Below are 7,685 nucleotides of genomic sequence, written 5' to 3'. Positions count from 1 at the left end.
TTGGTAAATACTGTGGAGTAATCTAGGTAATATAGTTGATACACATCTAAGTAATTATAGTCATAAAATAATACAGCACAGAAACAAGCCCTTTGCCCGAACTGGTCCATGCCAATCATCGTATCCTCCTTGGTGGCACAAGACCACACAAGCACATCCCCTCCAAGTACCTATCCTCATGCCTCATAACATTGCAATTGTACTCACAAATTGAGAGTATTCATTCATCGTCCTTACTTGTACCTAGTAAATGAGGGAAGGTCTGGGATGACAGGCGATCAATCACTGTGGCCTTGCAAATCTGCAACAGTGACACCCCTGATGTTTGGTGAGTGATTCATAATACTAATGGCATTCGGCTGTGGTGATGTTCTGGGATAGAGTTCCAAATAAAGCTCCAACACTCAGCCTCAATAAGTTTCACTTTCTCTCAGACCTAAATAGCTGACTCCTTAATCTCTGGTTCTTGACTCTTCTGTTTCTACTGCTGTGGTGGGACAGCAATCTCTCAGAAGCTGCCCCACCACAGAAGTAGGCCATTCACCTGATCAGCCCCTAATCGATTTTAATATTGTATTGACACTTGTCTCCCCTATCGTTTTCTATATAGAAATGTATCTGTCTCCTTAAATATAACAAAATAAAATAGGGTCAGTCAGTCAGTCAGTGGGTGCCGTCCCGAATCCGGGGTTGGTGGCTATGCACCTCCATCTTCTTCGATCTTGTGACAGCACTGAGTCAAGCCTCTTCTCCAGTTTGTTCTTGCTGGCCGCCATGGCACCGCCCACCGCCACCCCCGCCGAACTCAAGCCCGAGACTGTGTCGGCTTCCAGCCGTGGCCACTTCTTCGAGCTCGGCCCTTCCTTAGGGGCAGGCCTTGGGCAGGTCCAGGCACGCGGTGCAGTGCCCAAGTTCATCATATCTCTTCTGACTAGCTGCATAGCATATGATTCGTAGATACGCAGTGAGGCTTTAATCTCTTCCACGGAAGATAGCCATTAGCTCACAAGGAGATCATCCGCCCTTTGTCAGGTCTTGTTTTTTTTAGTTCTGCTGGGTGTCCTCACACCCTCCTCACCAGACTAAGTCCGGTGGGGGAGCCGGCCCAAGTTGCCGACCACTCGACCACGGCCCCCGTACCTGGCCGAGTATTAAAGACCTGTGCTGATCAAATGGCTGCTGTGATTACTGAGATCTTTAGCCTCTCACTTCGACATTCTGAGGTATCCACCAGCTTCAAGCAGGCTTCATTTATTACCGAAGAAGAACGTGCTAACCTAGCTCAATAACTATCAACCATTAGCACTTACATTCACAGTGATGAAGTGTTTTGAGAGGTTGATGATGAAACATATTAACTCCTGCCTGATGTTACGTACCCTGTAACTGGGTTGCCAAACCAGCAGAAATGGATCACTCAGTTGGAGTCTGGATTACTAGAACTTTTATTAAAGAAACAAGCAGCACAGTAATCGAAAGGATAATAAATGCAACAGTTCAGCAATGATAAACACACATGTGCACAGAATTAAGATAACAGCATCAATCAAGCTCTATCGTTGTCTAGGGGTAAATGACCAATTTCAAAGTGACACAAAAGTCCGGTTCGATTTAGTTCAGTTTGCAGTAATCGGTGCCATGGCGATGGACAACGTGGGGGGAGGGAGAGAGAGAACGAGAACGACTGATCATTCAGAAACGGCTTCCACTAACAGACCGGCGATATTGCTCACAAGCAGCTTTCGGGCGGGTCCTTTGTGATGTCACCTGAGGTCACCAACTGTGACCCCTCCTCCAGATGCGGTCGATCCTCTGCAGTGAACCCAGCACCCAAGCGAGGGTGGACACACACCGGGTTCCTGCTGATTGTACCTTTCTACACTGTGCGTTTAAGGTCCAGTACTTCCCACCGACTCGTGAGAGGCGCACCGCTTCCAGGGTCTCGTTACCTCGGGTGTCGTGTGTGTCCTGCCTTAGCGAACCTGTCCCTTTTTATCCCCCCCGCTGGGGTATCGCCTGTCATCACTTCAAACAGTTCAGGGTTCAAAGGGGGAGCCGCTCCAGACAGCTCTCTCTCCCGTCCCTTCATTACACATCTCCAGATCGCCTGTCCATCACTTCAAACAGTTCAGGGTTCAAAGGGGGAGCCGCTCTAGACAGCTCTCTCTCCCGTCCCTTCATTACACATCTCCAGATGCTGCTTCATTGTTCCTTATCTCTCCTTCCCCTGAGGACAGGTGGCAGACCACTGCTGATGCCACTGATGCTAGCCCAGGCCAGCAAACATCTTAATTTTATGTGTATTCTCGTCACACTGAGAAGTGACTTGGATCCATTCCAATTTGCCTATCGGCACAACAGGGCCATAGCAGATGTCATTTCATTGACTCTTCATTCAACCCTGGAACATCTGGACAGCAATGATGCACATATCACTGTGGAAGAAAATTATAAAGTTAAAATTAATTTTGAATTAAATGTTGCCAAGCTTGACTAGCTAGATATTGCTCAAGACTTGGGTCATGAGGGTGATGGGTTAAGAGGTGGATGCTGCCTTGCTTGTGCAAGCTAACATTGGCAATACATAGATCATGCCAGCAATGAGGTATGGTGTCATTGTCAGAGTCGTAAGACAATGGCTCCCCAAGATCACGTAATACTAGGGTTAACTGAGGTCTGTGTCTTCCTTTCTGTTCCCTAACAGAACAAGGTCTCTCATAGTGATTGGTGATGAAATTCTTTTATGGAATTGAATTGAATTGAATTGACTTTATTTCTTACATCTTTCACATACATGAGGAGTAAAAATCTTTACGATATTTTTCTGTCTAAATGTGCAATGTGCGAGTTATAGTAATCTGTAATAAATAGTATGTACAACAGGACTGTCAATATAGCATAGAAATACAATTGTATCAGCGTGAATTAATCAGTCTGATGGCCTGGTGGAAGAAGCTGTCCTGGAGCCTGTTGCTCCTGGATTTTATGCTGCTGTACCGCTTCCCAGATGATAGCAGCTGGAACAGTTTCTGGTTGGGGTGACTCGGGTCCTCAATGATACTTTGGGCCCTTTTTATGCACCTGTCTCTGTTAATGTCCTGAATAGTGTGAACTTCACATCTACAGATGCTCTGGGCTGTCCATACCACTCTCGGTAGAGTCCCGCGATTGGGGGAAGTACAGTTCCCATACCAGGCAGTGATGCAGCCAGTCAGGATGCTCTCAATTGTATCCCTGTCGGAAATCCTTAGGATTTTGGGACTCATGCCAAACTTCTTCAACCGTCTGAGGTGAAAAAGGCACTGTTGTGCTTTTTTCACCACACAGCCGGTATGTACAGACCATGTGAGATCCTCAGTGATGTGTATGCTGAGGAGCATAAAGCTGTTCACCCTCTCAACCCCAGATCCATTGATGCCAATAGGGGTTAGCCTGTCTCCATTCCTCCTGTAGTCCACAACCAGCTCCTTTGTTTTTGCAACATTGAGGGAGAGGTTGTTTTCTTGACACCTCTGTGTCAGGGTGATGACTTCTCCTCTGTAGACTGCCACATTATTATTTGTGATAAGGCCAATCGATGTAGTGTCATCAGCAAATTTAATTAGCAGATTGGAGCTGTGGGTGGCGACACAGTCAAGGGTATACAAAGAGTAAAGCAGGAGGCTTAGGACTTTAGGGGGCTCAGGGGGCTTAGGGGGCCTATGGTAAATCATAGTAAATTTTTCAACAATCATGACGCTCTTTATCGAATACAGATTGGCATCCAATACTAACATCCCGTCAAAACTAATCAATAAGCTTCAAGACTTTGGCCTCATTACTGTCTTGTGGAATTGGATCTTTGATTTCCTCACCTGTAGACCCCAGTCAGTTTGGGTCACCACAAGTGCACCACAAGACTGTAAGCTTAGCTCCCTGTGCTTCTCGCTTTATACATATAACAGTGTGGCTAAGTATGGCTGCAATGGTATATTTAAGTTTGCTGACACCACTGTTGTAGGCCAAATCAAAGGCCACAACAACAACTTTTTACTCAATGTCAGCAAGACCAAGGAGTTTATTATTGACTTCAGGAGGAGGAAATTGGAGGTCCATGAGCCAGTCCTCATCAGGGGATCAAAGGTGGAAAGGGTCAGAAACTTTAAATTCCTTAGTGTTATCAACTCAGAAGATCTGTCCTGGGTCCAGCATGTGAGTGCCATTATGAAGAAAGCACAGCAGTGCCTCTACTTCTTTAGCAGTTAGCGAAGATTCAGCATGACCTCTAAAACTTTGACAAAATTCTATAAATGTATGCTGGAGAGTATATGGACTGGTTGCATCACAGCCTGGTATGGAAACACTAATGCTCTTAATGGAAAATTCTACAAGAAGTAGTCGATATGTCCAGTCCATCACAGGTAAAGCCATCCTCACCATTTAGCACATCTACACAGAGAGTTATCGCAGGAAAGCAGCTTCCATCATCAGGGATCCCAACCACACAAGCCATGCTCTCTTCTCACTGCTGCCATTAGGAAGAAGGTACAGGAGCACCAGGACTCATGCCACCAGGTTCAGGAACAGTTGTTAACCCTCATCTATCAGGCTCTTGAACCGATGGAGATGACTTCACTCAAATTTACTCACCCTTTCACTTAACTGTTCCTACAACCTATGGACTCACCTTCAAGATTTCTTCATCTCATGTTTTAGGTATTCATTGTTTATTTATTTATTTATATTTCTATTTTACATTTTGTATTTACACAGTTTGTTGGTTTTTTTTACACATGGGTTCTCCACCCTGTTGGGTGCAGTCTTTCGTTGATTCTATGATGGTTATTGGATTTACTGAGTACGCCCACAAGAAATCCAATCTCAGGGTGACATATATGTACTGTGATAATAAATTTACTTTGAACTTTGAAATATATTCCAAAATTCGGCCCCTATAACCCTTCGTGGTAGTGAGCTGCACAAGTTCACCGTCCTTTAAGCGAAGACATCTCTCATCATCGCCATTCTAAATCTCTTTCCTTTAATCAAAGACTGCGACTTTTTGTTCAAGGTTCTACAGCCAGGGCAAATCCCTTCCCCATATCTACTCTGCCTAATCTTGAGTGAACTTAATCTTATCCTGACAGCTTCCAGCTACAGAACTAGAATGAATATACCACCAAGATGTTTATCATTTGCTAGAAGAAAGATTAATCATGTGCGGTTCATTAGTTAGTAAGGCTTTGATAATTCATTCAAACAAAGAAGACTTTCAGTCTTGGGATATGCCTGCAGCATGATGCTGGATCTATGATGGTATTATAGAAAAATAAGATTAGCTCTACTGCATAACAACCATCTATTAGTGCCATTATGCATTAAAAAAAAACGTGTGATAGCTATAAATTCCTCAGACTACTGACCCATGTATCAAGTGCATTAAGTCCTAAAGATGATTCATCATCAAGAAATGACACAACTATTTTACTTGAGATATATGCAACCTAATCAGTTGGTTTAATGCTCTGATAATCCCTTCAAAGCAATGATGATGATGATGATGATGATGATGACGACGTCCGCTTAGGCCCGAGAGGCCAGCGTCGGGCATTTTCATGCTTTACAAGGCGCGGAATGAGAGACTGTGTGGCGCTCCACTCCTCACACAGACATTTCACAGTACAGTATATTTCTCTATTTTACGAGGTCGAGTTACAAGCTCAACACTCAACCCGGCACGGATGGAAAGCGTACTCGGGAACGGCCCGACTGGATTCGACCCGGGAACCTCCGTTCCAGAGTCCGGCGCTGATGTCACTGCACCACCAGCCGACCATTCTAAGCAATACCTTTACATTTCTTTGTAGAAGTTTCAACATTAAGTTTCAAATTTCATTTAAGATTTCACGATTATTCAGTATCATTTCCAGTACACAGGTGGAAAGGATAATGAAATAATTCTTGCTCTGGATCTGATGCAACACAAACAAGCACAATGAGATAAAGAACACAATATTAAAAAACACAATAAATATACCGAAATACATAAGATAGCTTACATACGTACAGTTTGTTTGAAGGTACATAAAGTGCATACAATGATCCCTGCTGCACCCTGTGACCCTGCCATCTCTGTCTCAGAGGCCGATGTTAGGCTTTCTTTCAGGAGGGTGAACCCTTGCAAGGTGGCAGGCCCCGAAGGAGTACCTGGAAAGGCTGTGAAAACTTGTGCCAACCAACTGGTGGGAGTATTCAAGGACATTTTCAACTACTCACTGCTATGGTAGGAAGTTCCCACCTGCTTCAAAAAGGCAACAATTATACCAGTGCCTAAGAAGAGTAATGTGAGCTGTCTTAATGACTGTCATCCAATAACACTTACTTCCATCGTGATGAAATGCTTTGAGAGGTTTGTCATGGCTAAAATCAACTCTTGTTTCAGCAAGGATCTGGACCCACTATCATCACAATTTGTTTCTGGCAGACACAATGTCAATGGCAATTCACGCAGCCTTAGATCACCTGGACAATGCAAACGCCTATGTAAGGATGCTGTTCATTGACTATAACTCAGCGTTTAACACCATCATTTCCACAGTCCTGATCGATAAGCTATAGAACCTGGGCCTCTGTACCTCCCTCTGCAACTGGACCCTCGACTTACTAGCCAGAAGACCACAATCTGTGCAGATTAGTGATATCTCCTCCTTGCTGATGATCAACACTGGTGCACCTTAGGGGTGTGTGCTTAGCCACTGCTCTACTCCCTCTATATCCATGACTGTCTGGCTAGGTATAGCTCAAATACCATCTAAAAATTTGCTGATGATATGGCCATTGCTGGTAGAATCTCAGGTGGCGATGAGAGGGCATACAGGAGCAAGATATACCAACTAGTGGAGTAATGTTGAGGAAACAGCCTTGCACTCATTGTCAGTAAGATGAAAGAGCTGATTGTGGACTTCAGGAAGAGTAAGGCAAGAGAAAACAAACCAGTCCTCATAGAGGGATCAGAAGTGGAGAGAGTGAGCAATTTCAAGTTCATGTGTGTCAAGGTCTCTGAGGACCTCACCTGGTCTCAACATATCGATGCAGCTATAAAGAAGGCAAGACAGTGGCTATTTTTCATTAGAATTTTAAAGAGATTCGGTTTGTCACCTAAAACTCTTGAAAGATTCTACAGATGTACCATGGAGAGCATTTCTGACAGTCTGCATTACCATCTGGTATGGGGATGGTACTGCACAGGACTGAAAGAAGTTACAGAAAGTTGTAAAATTAGTCAGCTCCATCTTGGGTACCAGCCTCCACAGTATCCAAGACACCTTCAAGGAACGATGCCTCAGAAAGTAGGCGTCCATTAGTATGGACCTCCACCTCCATAGCATGCCCTCTTCTCATTGTTACCATCAGGAAGGAGCTTTTGAATCCTGAAGACACACACTCAGTGATTCAGGAACAGTTTCTTCCTCTCTGTCATCTGATTTCTGAACGGACATTGAACCCATGAACACTACATCTCTACTTCTTTTTATTTTTATTTTTGCTCTCCTTATTCAACTTAACTATTTATATATATATATATATATATATATATACTCTTAGTGTAATTCTTTTTTTCTCTCATTGTGTATTGCATTGGACTGCTGCTGCAAATACAACAAATTTCACGATGTATGCTGGTGATATTAAAACTGATTCTGATT

The sequence above is a fragment of the Mobula hypostoma genome, chromosome 11 (assembly GCF_963921235.1).
Source record: "Mobula hypostoma chromosome 11, sMobHyp1.1, whole genome shotgun sequence".
NCBI classification, from domain to species: domain Eukaryota; kingdom Metazoa; phylum Chordata; class Chondrichthyes; order Myliobatiformes; family Myliobatidae; genus Mobula; species Mobula hypostoma.
The sequence above is the reverse complement of the archived record's forward strand: the minus strand, read 5'-3'. Positions refer to the sequence as shown.